This window comes from Sphaerodactylus townsendi, linkage group LG10 (assembly GCF_021028975.2).
Source record: "Sphaerodactylus townsendi isolate TG3544 linkage group LG10, MPM_Stown_v2.3, whole genome shotgun sequence".
Lineage (NCBI taxonomy): Eukaryota > Metazoa > Chordata > Lepidosauria > Squamata > Sphaerodactylidae > Sphaerodactylus > Sphaerodactylus townsendi.
Window position 1 is genome coordinate 68,080,601 of NC_059434.1, and position 16,179 is coordinate 68,096,779.

General features: G+C 41.8%; 1 protein-coding gene and 1 long non-coding RNA gene across 2 annotated transcripts in view; one reads left to right on the forward strand and one right to left on the reverse strand.

Annotated features, from left to right (window-relative positions):
• The window catches only part of LOC125439703, a 39,642-nt gene extending 33,255 nt beyond the window's left edge, over positions 1-6,387 (forward strand). Inside the window, exons 3-4 of the long non-coding RNA XR_007245565.1 lie at positions 1,126-1,158; positions 3,937-6,387. This is a non-coding gene — a long non-coding RNA (uncharacterized LOC125439703). The remainder of the gene's footprint in view (positions 1-1,125; positions 1,159-3,936) is intronic.
• BANK1 (B cell scaffold protein with ankyrin repeats 1) overlaps positions 1-16,179 on the reverse strand; it is a 187,310-nt gene that overhangs the window by 76,907 nt on the left and 94,224 nt on the right. The gene's annotated exons all lie outside the window — the stretch shown is intronic.

Genomic DNA, 16,179 nt, shown 5'->3' on the forward strand with positions numbered 1-16,179 from the left:
TCTCCTGGTCAAAAGATGAAGTGATGTCTGTAGCCAATACTCATGTATTGATATTCATTTTCCCCAGGGGACCTGATCTCTGTGGTCTGGAGACGAGATGTAATTCTGGGGAACCCCCAGGCCTCACCTGGAGGTTAAGCATCCCTAGCTCCCAGTCTTACATCTACCACTAAAGGTTAAGCTTTGCTCCTAGATGATATATTTGTAAGGTTTTGTTTTCTCTAGTTTAGTCCTTAACCACTGTCGAAATACATTTTCTAAGTCCCTGCTAAGTCATGAACTTCCCCTCTCAGCTTCTTGCACCTGATGTGATCGTTGTAGTCATAAACTAGACAACCGGCAGCAAAATCCAAAAACATTCAGGGAAAGGAACTTTAAGCCTCAAGGTTAGATCGTAACAATTTCTGTTTCACTGAAACATTTCAAGCCTTACTCTTTGCTTATCTTGCTTGACTTTTAAATTCATATAAAAGGGGAGAAGAGTGATAAAAACAAGAGATGACAGTTGCCTTCTGTCAAGCGTCGACTGAAATTAGATCCACGCTGCAAACTGCATTTCAGTCTGGAAAGATGGTGGGCCAATAAGTGACCTGTTGCCACTTGCAACTTTAAAACAATCATGGGTTTTGTCATCCTGTCAAAAAAACTTTGTACCACATACGCATGCCATTATAAAAGTATTCCAAAGGATATCTGCAAAAATGGACTCTGCATTCTGATGAGCTTTTTCTTCTTCAAGTCAGGGTCTAGTAAAATGCAATATGTTCAGGAGGGAAAAAAATATCAGGAACAGAAAGTCTGGAACTTGGAGAGTTAGTTGTTTTGGAAACGTAACTTTAAAAATATATTAAATTGCCATCGATAACAAAGTAAGGGCCAAGCAGTACAGGCAGCAAGAATTCAGAAAACAGACTTTTCCTGTCCAATTCTAATCATATTTACTGACAAGTGCGAAGCAAAACATTGAGAGCAAAGAAAACTCTGAAGTGAAAGGCAAACCAACTCTGCCTTTTTTTTTGCTTTGAAAGCCCTTTGCTTGGGTCACTGTACGTTTACTACAACTTGAGGGAACCTATGTATGTAATACATGAAACACTTGATTGACTCTGTGTTTATTTATTTTAGATATGACTACCTCCTGGTTTGCTTCAGAAGAAGGTGAGGATTCAGTGACTAAATGTTCCATCACAAAAACACTTTCCATCAAACACACACACACACCCTGAATACATACACAAACATTCAAAACTAACTTGTTAAGAAAGAAAGGAAAGAGGCACAGTTGTGTGTTGGCACTTCTCGAATAACATGTCATTTGGACAGGTCCATGTTACTTTCTCTGTGTTTACTAATTAGTACCAGAGACCCTTTCAAAGACACTGATGCCTAATTAGCGCAGCAAAAGGACAAACTGACTACCCGCCCACCAAAGGGCCCCCTTCCTTTCAACAAGAATATTAATATGGCAGTTTGTTATTCATTTGTCACGATCACAACAGGAAAAGTAATGGGAGAGAGAAAACAGCCTCACAAATGAATGTCCTTTTGAGCAGTGAGAAAATGCACCTCTGCATGAGTTTTGCTCAAAAACAAGCCTTTGTAGAGCAGACCACCACCACCCTTACAAATTTTTGAACACAGACTAAGTAGTCAGAACAACAGGCATGGAATCGAACAGCCTTTCTTTTTGTAAAATGTGTGGCATTCTTTTTTGGCAAAATGTACAGAAACCAACCTAAAGCTAGAAGACAGAATGAGAGGGCATTTACTCAACTACTGAAGGTAAAAGAGATTGTCTTCTCTTTGTTGCTTGACAGTTTAAGAGCTACATAGGAAATGCTGTGTACCAGTATGTGGAGTCTTTGAGAAGAGACCAGGATCAATAAAATGTTTCATTGGGCCTTTCCCCACTTCTCCTGCTGCCGCCGTCGCTGCGCGCTGCTCTGAGCACGCGGCATCCCTAGCGCGCGTCTGGACGTCCCCACGACCCCGCACTCTGCGTGGGGTCATCCAAAGGTGCCGTTTTTGCCAGCGCCAGGGATGCCGCGCGCTGAGCGGGCACAAGAGCGGCAGCGTCGGGGCGGCTGCTCTGTTGCCGCCCCTGACGTGGGGAGTGCAGTGGGACCCTGCGCTACTTGCAGAGAGTAGCGCGGGGCTTAAGGTAAGTGGGGAAAGGGCCATTGTCTCTCAGTTTTGAGGAACCGTTGGAACTGGCCATTGTTCCAATGAGGAAGAAATCCAACCATCAGTCTTCATTCTCCCCAAAAGCAGTGGTGTAGCTAATAGGACCAAAAGGGGAGTGACTGCTCCCCTTGAGCAAAGTTTTAAAAAGGGGTGTCCTCTCAAAATCACCCCTCTCCCTGCTTCCAGCCCAAGTCCTGCTTCTCTTGAGCCTTCAGAAAACTGAACCTCAGCAAATGGGTTGGCTCTATCGGCTCAAGGACATTGTGCAAAAGCAGAAAACTGCCAGCTGCAATGCTGTTGGTGGAGAGGGGAACATGCACCGAAAGCCCCCCTGGGCCCGGCCCAACAGGTTGCTCAGCCTGCAAAGGCAGCAGCCAACCTTGGAGTGCAAATTGCAAGCCTTTCTCAGTTTTAGGTGGCTGGGCCACTTGGTGGTGAACTGCTGGCCCTCGACCTGCAGATGCACCTGCCTTTCCAGCCCTGCCTTTTCCAAAGAATCATAGAGTTGGAAGAAACCACAAGGACCATCAAGTCCAACCCCCTGCCATGCAGGAACAGACAATCAAAGCACCCCTTACAGATGGCCATTCAGCCTCTGTTTAAAAACCTCCAAAGAAGGAGACTCCACTACACTCTGAGGAAGTGTATTCCACTGTTGAACAGTCCTAACTGTCAGGGCATTGTATTGTCGAAGGCTTTCATGGCCGGAATCACTGGGGTGTTGTGTGGTTTCCAGGTTGTACAGCCATGTTCTAGAAACATTTTCTCCTCATTTTTCGCCTGCATCTGTGGCTGGCATCTTTAGAGGATCTGATGGTAGTAAAGAAAATGGACTATACTTTATTACCATCAGATCCTCTGAAGATGCCAGCCACAGATGCAGGCGAAACATCAGGAGAAAATGCTACTAGAACACAGCCATACAGCCCAGAAACCACACAACATTCCTGTCAGGACATTCCTCCTAATGTTTAGATGGAATCTCTTTTTCTGCACCTTGAACCCATTACTCCTTATCCTAGTCTCTGAAGCAGCAGAAAACAAGCTTGCTCCCTCACATGAGAAACCTAGGTGTCTCTCTACTTAACACTGCTCTTCGGGAAAAGATAACATGTAAATTAGGTCCTTGGTCTTTTGTTGCCTCAGTTCCCATGGGAATCCCAACTGCTACAACTGTGGAAAATAAGGGCTACCCAAGTGACCCAGGGTATGACTGAGGTCTGATTCTCATGTTGTGATGCTAATTCTGCCCCTCCTTCTCCGATATAGTTCAACAATCTACACATGGCTATCATCTCACTGATTCAGCCTCTCTTAGCAAATTAAGACATGGCAGATCATGTGGAATACGCATGCAAAATAAATAAAGAATTTGCAGGAAAAGAAAAGGTTGGCCCTAAAGCCAAGTAATTAATCTGCACAGGTGGGGAAACACATTGATCGTGGCTTAAAGAGAAAGAAGCAGAGCACCAATTTGCTAAGCAACCCAAGGAGATGATGCAGAAAGTGGGTCACATTAATACAACGCAGCTTCACAATGCATTACTCTTTTCAGCACTGCACTTTCCATTTAGCGCCCTGTCAAAGTTATTGCCTTCAAATTACCACAACAAGTTAGTCTTGTGTTTATTTGCCCAAGTTCAATCTGCAAATAGACGCAAGAAACTAATATATTTTTAAAATATCCCTTAGAGATAAATGGATTTGGCCCTTCAGATCTATTCTGCTAATGGTGGATTTTTTCTTCATAAGGTGCCTTCGGTGAGCCAAAAGGAGCCTCTTGCATGAGCAGAAATCACCTTTTACCAGATGAAGTGCAGCCATTAATTGGCCAGATCCATGGGCCCCGGACCAATCTCAATCTCTCTCTTTCAGTCTCAGCTGAAGAGGACAAACAAAGCAAACCAAGACACCTGGGTGTTGTGAAACACCCTAAACAGCATTTAGAGGTGAGCTCATAGAAAAGTTCCATAGAAATCATGCAGCAATGCAGTCGGTTGTCGATTAAAGTGGTAATAAAAATATGTCGTAAGGCATAGTCAGCATGTTTTCAAGCTGCTAACCTCAAGAAAACGCAATATAAACTCCATCTAATCAATAAAGCTGCAGCCTCTGAATACATCATTATGTAGATTGCTCTCTGTTCTTTCCAGAGAATCTAAAAGCTGGCAGCATACTAGTGTGTCTGGGAAAGAAAGAGCAATTTTTTGATACATGGTATGCAAAGCTCTTTGGGTACTACTTTCCGAAGGACCCACATATGTCAAACCTTTTTATGCTCAATTTCTCTCTGTTTGCCAGGGTAGGTCCCAATTTTCTCAGAATACTTCCCTATTTTGTTTTTGTGGAATATGCTAGCACAGCCTTTTAAAATTTTTGTTAATGTGCACATACAGCTGAGTTCCGGTTCTGCCTTCTCTTTTCGGTCTCTGGATGCTAAATCTCTCAGGATGGGAGCAGAACATACATATCAGCACATACAGAAGAAGGCAAGGATTGCATTTAGATGTCACTCTGAACCACAATTAAAGAGGGACGTATATGACTCTTGCTTTTTGTTTAGACTCATGCATGCCAACCTCCCACAGAATCCTGGTTAGAAACTTATTCCAGTTTGCTGTGACTCACAACTGCAGATAATCAGAGTTAGAATTTTGGTTTTCAGGGAAGAAACTGAATGGCCAGTCTAGCTGTGATGTTTCCCTTCCAGGGTCTAGGTTTCCTTGATGTGACTTCTGTATTCTTACAATCAAATGGCAGCTACAGGAAACTGTATTTCCAAATGCCACAGGGGGCTGATTCAGATTGGGACCATGGGGCAAGTCGGAGGGGAGAGTCACTTTTGCCTCCTGCTCTGCACTGTTTTCTCAGCCCCACAGTCCTGGGGTAATTTGCCCTATGGAGGAGTGGGTTGACATGAAGTTTGTGTTTTTAGTTAGGGGATTCCTCCCCTGGTTAATCATCAATATTTTGGTTTATCAGTATTCTTGTTCACAATCCAGGGGAGGGACAGCTACTTCTGGTAAATCTTCTCCCCTGTAGTTATACCTATGGGTAACTACAGCTAGCTTCTAACTGGGATTCCAGGCAAGAGACAGAAGAAGGTAAGTGGCATGTGTCAAGCAACAAGCTAGGTTTGTACACATCCTTACTTAATGCCAAATCGCAGTGACACTTGAAATTCTGAATGAAGTACATATAACAGTGCACTCCTTCCTTCCTTCCTTCCTTCCTTCCTTCCTTCCTTCCTTCCTTCCTTCCTTCCTTCCTTCCTTCCTTCCTTCCTTCCTTCCTTCCTTCCTTCCTTCCTTCCTTCCTTCCTTCCTTCCTTCCTTCCTTCCTTCCTTCCTTCCTTCCTTCCTTCCACCAATCCAAAATGCAAACAGTGCTGAATGCATTTGACTTGAAGCTGTTTTCATAAAGACAACGGAGTGTTACAAATACACAAAAGTGACCCTGTTTTTAATCTGTGAAATACTGGAGGGTAGGAAACTGGCTTAAAAAGAAACAGAATAATATGCATCTAAATAAACACAATTTATTAACTAATGTTATAATGAGGAGGTTTCTTTCTGGCCTTTATATTATATATATATATTCTTGCATTGAATAGGATTGCTTTGTGTGCTGAAAGAAAATTAAAGAATTTCTCTCTCTCTCTTTTGTAGTTCCAGATGTTTCACAGGAATTATTGGGGGTGGGGGTGGAATCTGAACACTCAAAGGAGCCAGGGGGAAAAGATGCTGATGTCCTTTTTGGTGGGTGGCAGAAATGCAACAAGATTGAAGTTAGAGAAAGTATAGTGCAGTGGTAGCCATGTCAGGGGGACTCTTTCAGATTCTTTTTAGTAACTGCGATGACCATTCTCTTCTTTTTTGCAAATAAACATGTCATGTGCAGAACACTGTTCATTCATTGCTTCCTTTCCACAGATATATATATATGCTTGCTGGTTTATGGGTTATCTCTCCACTATCTCCTGTATCCTCTGCTGTCTCTGAACTGTACCATAGATTCATTTCTTATTTGCCTATGCACTGTCTGTCATATACATTTTTGTACACATACAGTGTATATCCTTCTGAGGGTTTTAGATCCATGCCTTTTCCTATGTTTTCATACATAATGTGTCTGATTCAGCTTGCTTGTGTATTGTATTATGCAACTGTGCCTTCCAATAAATTGCTTAATTCATATCAATAACATCTCGAAGTCTGTGTCTTTTCACTGACGGCCTTCTGTTTGAGGGGACTGAATTAACACCCATTGGGGAGATAAGCAGGGTATTCATATCTAAAATAAATAAGTATATGTCACATTCCCAGGGCTTCTGTGCTGAGTAATCAGATAATGGGAGGCAGAGTGATATGCATGAATATTATGAATCATCTCCTAACAACATTTTAGAAAGGATAAGTGGCTGCCAGGCTAGCCACTACGATCATGGATTTCTCAGTATCATATTCTTCACTTTTTGACATTTACATTTTTTAAGCTTATATCTCTTTACTAAGTGGAGGGGCTTTATTGCAACTAAATTATAACTTGGGTGCTGTGTGGTTTCCGGGCTGTATGGCCGTGTTCTAGCAGCATTCTCTCCTGACGTTGCACCTGCATTTGTGACTGGCATCTTCAGAGGATCAGCCACAGATACAGGCGAAACGTCAGGAGAGAATGCTGCTAGAACACGGCCATACAGCCCGGAAACCACACAGCACCCAAGTGATTCCGGCTGTGAAAGCCTTCGACAATAAATTATAACTTATCCTCCTTTCTGTCCTCCCCCCCATTTTCTCTCCCTTATAGACATATAATGAACACACATACTGATCACATGTAAGGCAGATCTTATATGGTTTTGGGCATGCTGTATTTTTCCAGATTGTTGAGCATTTAGTGCATAACAAACCAGCCTTCTGAGAAGCTGCAAACACGTCCAGATTAGAGTCTACCACTTTTAACTACACCAGGCTGACTCTCCATTCTGATTCTGTTACCAAGAAATTGAAAAGTTGAAAGGACTGATGTCAATATGGTAGAAATTCCTCACCAGGAAAGTTTATCTGCATAGGGTTTCCTCTGTATTCTTATTCAGAGAGTCTCTACCATGATTGAGAACATTCAGAGCAGTCCTGCAATTTGCTTTTCATTTCTGACCAATTTATGTTTTTACATTTTCATCTTCTCCATGTGTGGGCTCACTTGGAAATGAATCCCCTGATAGGGGCTTGAAGATCTTCCAGAATTAATCTCCAGACAACTGAAATCAATTCCTCTAGAGCAAATGGCTGCTCTTGAGGGCAGCCTCTATGGCATTATACCCACTGAGGTCACTCTCCTCCCCAAACCTTGGCCTCTTCAAGACCCAACCCCAGATCCCCATGGGTTTCCCAACCTGGAGTGGCAAAGCTACCCTCTGAATTCAGTAGGTATTTCTCCCAAGTAAGTGTGACTACAACTGCAATCCATGATCTTTTGAAACAATTTTGTTACAAACTGAATCCTTCTTTAATCTGTCGTGGAAAGCAGGGCACTGCTACCTTGTTCTTTCCATGCAACCTCCTGGCTACAGCCCCCTTCCCCCTTTTTGGTGCATTACTTTGCTATGTCAATTTGATGACCATTTCACAGCCGTCGACCCTCAGCATTAAAATTAAAAAGGCCCTTTTGATCCTTTTGAACTGGTGGCCCAAAGAATAGGACACACTGCTGTGTTGGTAGGAGAAAGCAGGGAGGAACGATAAAAGCTGAAGAAACCTTCATGCAAAACGTACGGCATTTTATGGAACCAAGCCAAACCAGGTATATTTTCAATGTGAGGAAACAGCCTTTGATCACCAAAAAGAATGTCTTGAGAATCACGCAGATTATATGGACAAAAGCTACATGGGCCATGGTAAGGAACTGGGAGAGATGTGAATAAAAAGCTGGATGGTTTTTGCCCATAGTTTTATTTATTTATTTTTTATTTTATTATTTTAATTTCTATACTGCCCGATCCCCGAAGGGCTCTGGGCGGTGAACAACATAATATAAAACATGAAGCATTAAACAGGAGCTAATCCAGTACACAATACATAGGCTCCATCAATAAAACGTCTTAAAATACTTAAACCCAGCGGTTAATAATTAACATTTAAACAAGGCGTCCCACCTCAATTTCAACCCACCCCAAAAGAGCGGGGGATGGCAGGCCCCTCAATATGAGGGCTCTGATGTACCAGTGCCAGGGTAGGAGCAAGGAGGGGGCACCGTATCAGCGGCTAGGCACGCCAAAGGCCCGGTGGAACAACACAGTCTTACAAGCCCTGCGGAACTTGCCAAGGTCCCGCAGGGCCCGGACAGCTGGAGGAAGGGTGTTTCGAAGTTATTTGGTAAACAAAACCAGTTTGAAATAAATTTCCTCTTTTTGTCTCCTTCTAGCTGAAGCATCTACCTTAAACTACAACTCCCATAATTCTTTATCATTCTTTTTCTCTTGAGATTTTGCAGCAACAAAAAATGGGCAGCTGCAGGCTGTCTGTTTCAGTACAAGCTGTTCCACCATGCTGTGCCCTTGAATATGAGATTTCACCAACTCATCTTGGGGCTACATTTGATTTGCTTCATTATTCCTCTATAACAATACAGAATTCCATCACACACACACACACACTGCTGTTTGAAATCTCTTATCCACATTGAAAATGTTTAGAAGAGCCAAACCAACACTGAATTCAAAATGATACTGGGAAATGTAACGAAAACATTAAAAAATCTCAGTGTCAATCCAGGGGTTCTTGGGTGCTGGAGAAACTCCCCAAGAATAGAAACAGCAACTTTGTTCTCCACAAGGATTTACTCACCAAAGCCCTTGCAAATTAAATGAAGAGAATTCTGTGTAGCACTAGAAGTGACATACCACATTTTTCTGCAAGGGTGATTTATTGCTTAATTAGGAAAATTGTCCTTAGGCTCTGCAACAATAGAACAACCATTAACAAAAGACATTCTTCAAAGTTACTGAGCCTATTAAAAGAAACTTTTAAAACATCCATTCCTGCCCTCCTTTGGAGTAGTACTGCTCTAGGTAGCTAAGCAAGGTTTTAATTTTATGACTACTGAAACAATCACCATTGTGATGGGAGGGTGAGGGCTACGAGCAAGGCCTGGATATTGCAGGAACTGCATTAGGGTACAGGTTAATGGAGCACTCTGCATATTAATGCACTCTTCTGGAGTGCAACTCCATGAGCATAGGGCCACCATTAGGATATAGGCATCCCATTTACTTATGCCAGGCACAGAATTACCAGTCTCTAGCCTTAATTTCCTATCCACAAGGAACAGAGTAGAAAGAGGGGGAAAATCTCCTCCACATTTGGATGATTTATTAATTGCCCCCTAGTCTGTATGGTAAAGACAATAGAGACTAGGAAACACTACCTACCATATCACCCAGAACTGACATCATGGCTAAAATCTCCCACTATTTACTGTGGCAGTGTTTAGAATCCTATTGGGATAGGAAGCTCCAGGCATTCCAAGCAAAGACTATCTTCAGCACATTCTTCCATTTTTTAAACCTTCTAATTACCTTATTTTTCATTGCATGTGTAGCCCCCTGGATGACCAATTTGCATGCATAATTTATCCCAGTCATATAAAATAAATGTTTATGCTCAAATCTGCATTTATTCATATAAGCAAAAAATACATTTGCTTTCACTAAACTTGTAAAAGTGTTTTCATTTTTAAAAATACCAACAGAAATGCACCATCATCAAGAAATTTAATTGCACTCCAACACTGGTATATACATGTGTTTCCCCTTTTTTTTTAAAGATAACAAAATAGCACAGAGGTGGAGAAGACTGAAACCCTCTACCCCAGAGGTGTAGTAAGGGGGGAAAGTGCCTGGTGCACTGGTGCGTCCTCTGCCCCACCTCCGGAACACCTCTGCCACACCCCCGGAATGCCTTCGCCACACCACCACAGAAGTGCACGCCCAGTGTGTTGTGCCCCCCATCCCCTTGGAGCTACGCCTCTGCTCTACCACATGTACCATGGTCCTGATCTGAATTGGGCACCATGTAAGCAGAAACTAAGGAGGATATTCAGGCAACCCTTTGATAGCCTTTTTTTCAGCCCACACAAGAACCATTCCCAACAGCAGCTAAACTCCATTCCCATATATAGTGACCCCCATGTTCTGTTATCCCTTATCTGTACCTAGATTGCAACCTGTTTACATTGTCCCATACAACTCAACGGTTCCATAAAGGCCATTTCTACATGCATAGCCTAATCCCTGGATTTTGTTCCTTTATAGTCAATGAGCAAGATCATCTGTCTGTTGCTGTTTCACTGCACTGGAAAGTAGACAGCTGGAGAGGTTTGTTGTGAAACATGCATCCTCCCAGGATGACAACATGTGGGAAGGTTTGTTTTTGTCAAAGCTCAGTGCTCGTCTCTAAGAGAAGGAAGAAATCGGAGAGAAAAAGAAGCCCCCTCCAGATAGTTCCATCAACTATTACCTGTGGTTAGATAGGATCACCTGTATGAGCTGTAAACAAAGAAGTACATACCACTCACTGATTCTTGAAACCTCATACCCTGAAAATTTTGTAGGTCTCTAAGGTGCTACAGGTTCAAATCTTGATCTTCTACTGCAGACCAGCACAGATACCCCCTGAAAATACTTATATTCTGCAAAACTACTTAAATTATACAAGTATTTCTTGTGGGTCTATTTTATGGTGACAAATGAGTTAATTACATGTTCTCTCCCCTGGCCCTTTCTGCATTTGATATGAAAGGAAAGTATATACCTGTGTCAAAGAGAGAAATGCACAAGGTATGCTTGTACAAGGCAAAAACATATTCCTGCATCTCATCTCCTCATACAAAACCTGAAGCAGGGAAACAAAGTACTATCATGCATATTTTCTCTTTTGCCACTCCTGCGGCATTTGTGAAAGGAGACAGGCACATTTGAACATGTATGGTGGTTGTGTAATATGATAGATGAATATTGCAAAAAGATACACGTACAAACTGAGGAAGTTATTACAAACAAATTCCCACTTGAACCTATTACATATTTACTGAGACCAGTACTGTCTTCATGCAATAATTTAAAGCCGCATGCACATATTCTATATCACATGATAATGGCAGCAAATATAGTTTTGGCGCAGAAATGGAAATCAGATAAAATACCAACAATAGAAGAATGGAAGGTAAAAGTGCAACAATTGTAGACAGAATGAGCCATCAAATACGCAATTTACCCTATGAAGTATACAAACTGAACTGGGAATGCTGGATGAAATATAGTAGAGGAAAATGATGTACATATCTTACCTATAGAATACTAGAATAACAGGGTATTACAAATATAACAAAATAAATAAGGAAATAAAAAATTAGAAATATAATATTAATAGGGAAAGTGGAAAAGAACATACTAAAGTATTATGTATTATTATTACATAAGAATTTGATATATACTTAGATAAGACATATTATAATGAAATAAATGTATGAAATAAGACTTATTTGTATATATAATTTGTATACAAATTTTGAAAATATTTCAATAAAATTAATATACAAAAAAGAGATGACAACGAAAGAAAACTAGGCACAAGTAGCCACATCCTACACGAATGTACCAGGGAGGGAACATGGCATTGGATAGCCCAGTCTCAGAAGCTAAGCAGGGTCTCTACTTGGATGGGATATCTCCAAGGAAGGCAATGGCAAAACACCTCTGCTTCTCAGTAGCCTTGAAAGCCCCTTGCTGGGGTTGTCATAAATCAGCTGTATTGACAGCACTTTAAACACATACACGTGTACACATTTGGATTTTTTTAAAAAAAATCATAGTTCAACATTCTTTTCTTTAAACCAACCAACCTAGAAGTGACTTAGAAATAAACTACTGCTAGAAATAAGTCCATATAACAATAAATTCTCATAAATATGCAGAAACACCATACAGAGGGTAACAAAAACCACAAAATGCCCTTTCAGAAAAGTATCATTCTACTGGTTTTACAAAAATGAAGGAAAGAAAGGGCATCATATGATGCAACACATTTGTAACTTCCACGCAAACATAAGACATCACCCTCTTTTTTTCTGATAGTACAACTGCAACCCCTCCTCCACCCCCCCTTTTCCTTCCTTTTGGGTAAATACAGCAAACACTCTTTTAAAAACTGGGATTACGCTGAAGAGTGTAAGAGGAAGAGCATGGTCAGGAAAAGTTACCCATGTAAGACTTCAGTCCAGAAATAAAGAAACTGTAGTTTTCAAACTGTAGGCTTTATTCGGCAATCAAAGCATAACCAAGCATAGACGATTCTGCGGGACAAACTGCGGGCTAGATCTTAAATCCCTGATGCCCTCGACCCCCCGCTGGGCCCAGGGCGCCGCGGCCTCAGCATAGCAACAAAGAGAAAGACACAAAAGACAGGAACCACTTCACACCTAGTAGGATGGGAGCCCAGCCAGGCCTGAAGCCAACTGACCAGATGGGAGGGGGGAGATGGGCTGATGCCAGAATAATAGCAGGCATTAATGGCTCAATTCCCCTTCCCCAAACTGACGGAAGGAAGCCATCCTGACAACCCAAAGGATTTTAGCCAGCCGTACCTGTTTGTATAGAGTTCAATAGCACTTATTTCCTCCTGTCTTTAGCACTGCAGCTGCCCGTAATGATTGCCCATCTGGGCTTGATTTTATACTTCTTTTTTGCTAAAGTGTTTGGTTTCCTGACCAACAGTTAATGGCAGGGACTCTTGGGACAGCTGGTGCTTTGATTAAAGAAGTAACTGGTTTGGAATTCATTAATTTCCACTATGATCTGACCCCCCCCCCCCCCGCCACCCCCTCCTTAGGAGATACACATGTCTGAGTTGCAAGGGAGGCCGATGAAGAAATAATGCCATTGCTACAACGACTAATGAAACCAATTATTGATCCAAACAGGCTAAGAAGCACGTTACATTGGGATGCTATCTGCTATGCTACAGTCTTGATGGCTATAAATGGCTTATTGCTTGCAGGTGGTCAGCAAGCAGTGTAATTTATTGATGCAATGCTAGTGCTTAAAGGACCCTTGAGAATTAATTTTGTATTTTTGCCCAGCTCTTCCCCCCCAAAAAAAATTGATTGGACTTTGTATTATTCTGGCTGGTTGTTACCTATTGAAAACAAGTAAATAAAGAGCAGTGCTAGAAAGAAGGAAAACAAGCTAGTGAGAGAACATAGTTATGCTGTCGAACTTTGAAACCGTAGCAAAATAGGAACCAAGAAGTCACAAGCTGGTAGGAGAAAGCTGTGTGCCCCTTCCAGTTATATTACGTAATCTTGTGTAAATCTTTAGCAAGTAAAACAACTTAGTAGTGAATTCTAAATGGACCAAAGCATAGAGATAGAGTTTGCCACTACTGGTTGGGTATTATAAATCCAATGAACAATGAGAACTAGTGGGCAGGTTTTGGCATTTGCATGGTCATTTTCTTTTTCAAAGGATATAATTGGATATTAATAGTATTTTAAAAATGATATATTTCTTTACAAATATACAGAACAAGGAGATATTAGTAGGTAGTTATTAATAGGCATTCACAGGCAACAGCGAGCAGAGAAGCAGTACCAGATTCACAGGAACACCTATTCCTTCCCACAATGATGCTTCCCTTACTCTCGGACAATGGAATGTAAACACAGACTGAAGCTCTCCCCACACAAAAGTTGCCCTGACCTGGATGGCCTCGACTAGCCTGAGCTCAGAAGCTAAGCAAGGTTGGCCCTGCAGTACTTCGGTGGGAAACCGATAAGGGTCCCTATGAAAAGGCAGACAAGGGCAAACCACCTCTACCTGTCTCTTCCCTTTAAGGCCCTATAAGACTTCCAGAAATCAGCTGTCACTTAATGACACTTTCCACCATCACCCAAAAGTTGTCATATGACTAATCTCTGTCCATTAGTTCCCAACAGCACCCACACCAAGCCAGACAGAAATAGCTGAGCAGGTCATGCCTCATTACATTCTAACTGATCTAAGAAAACAGCATAATCCACGAGCCCATATTGCTTTACAGCATACCGTAGTATAGATTATTTCTGAAAAGAGGATCTATGAGCATAGGCTGTTATACTATATAACAGAATCCTGATCGATTTAGCTAGATGTACAAGTATCAAAATCATTGTACAGGCAGATCAGTTACTCACCTGAATAGACCTCATATTTGGGAAAGATGAGGGCATAATCTTCTATGCTATGGAAACAGTATCATTCTTTAAACTTATACCACTTGATATATCTAAGTGACCCTTTTTAATTTTCAGGGAAATGGCTATTTGTATGTCATGCAAGGGAGGGGGAGGGGGGAGGAGCCCAGGCATCTGGACATGGCCCATCCACCCTAGCGGAGGGGGAAGGGAAGGGAGGGGGAGAGTGGCATGCAAGGGAAGGGGAATGAGAGAGGGGAGGGAGTGAGGGGTGGCATGCAAGGGAGAACAGGACATTAAATCCAATAAAATAAAATAAATAAAAAATACAAGGTATTGCTGGGGGAATGTCCCATGATTGGGAACTCATATCATCCCCAAATTAAATCTCTCCCTGGAACAGGCCTGTTTCTTCTACTGCTCAGAGCAATGAAACCAGGCTAGGTCCAGGTTTTGAGAGGTCCTACGCACACACTCCCTTCCTGGCTATGCACCCTTCCCTGCACCCTTGTGAGCACTGCCACAGTCACTTGTATGAGCTACACACTCTTATTCCCACTGTCATTGGACAGTGTGTATAACTGGGACTGCCACCACTGGGACTACACCCTTCCTTCAGCAGTGCTGGGCAGAATGTGCAGGAGTGGTGAAGCAGATGGGGGAAGAATGTGTATGTGAGTAACTGAGTAATTGTGTGGTCAGTCTCAGCAAGCTCCACCAAAAGCCTGGAACCTGAAAGTTGCCCCACCTCGTGGTAAACCAATGCGAACCCTATCTTGTTTACTCAGCTTGAGGTCATTGGGAGGTGTGCACTTCTTTCTTAATTTACAAAGTAATATTTTTTCTGGTTACCACCCAAAAAGGCAAACACATCTCCTTTGTCTGTGAAAGATCCTGTTTCACTGCCTTATGGATGAGCATTAAACCATCAAGTTTGCTGTTACAAAGAATCGTGACTTAAGGTATCACTCCCATAGGTATTTGCCTGGTACATAACCTTTGAAACTTTTAGGTACCAGCCAAAAACTTGGCTGTTTGTCCAGGTATTTTGTAATGGTTTGGTTTTTGTACCTTGGATTGTATCTAGATGCTCTTGTTGAGACTGTTTTATTACCCTATTTGAACTGCCTGCTAAAATGATGTTTACATGCTGCTATTTTATTCCTTTATCTGTTTGGAGTTGTTCAATTTGTTTTATGTTGCTATTTGATCATCCTGTTACATTGCTGTATTGATTTTATTGATTTGTTGTTATTTATTTTAATGGCTAATAATGTACTTTTAAGTTTTTATACTGTTGTAAGACACTTAAGGCATATTTTGTGGAGAAGTGATTAAAAAGTATGAGTGAATAGTTTTTTTTAAAGTCTTTAATCTTTGAGATAAATCCTTTAGTAAGACATTAAATAAATGAATGGTTTTTTATTTCCATTGTTCCATTGTAAGGGACAAAAATTTGACTGTATACACCGTGATGTTGAGTGCATAAAGCAAAAATATCTGCAAAGCAGGGGCATAACGAGGCAGCCCTGGGCAAACTGTAGCCCTGGGCAAAACCTGAGTTGGATGCCCCCCCTGCCAATGGGCGGCCACTCCACCACAACCAAATTTTTTTTTGCCCCAGGACATTGGTGCCTACAGGGGGTGACGTTTTTAGACATATCAGCACCAAAATGTCAGCATATCATCAGGAGACTGTCCTTATGCTACTCCCCAGGTTTGGTGAGGTTTGGTTCAAGGAGTCCAAAGTTATGGACTCCCAAAGGT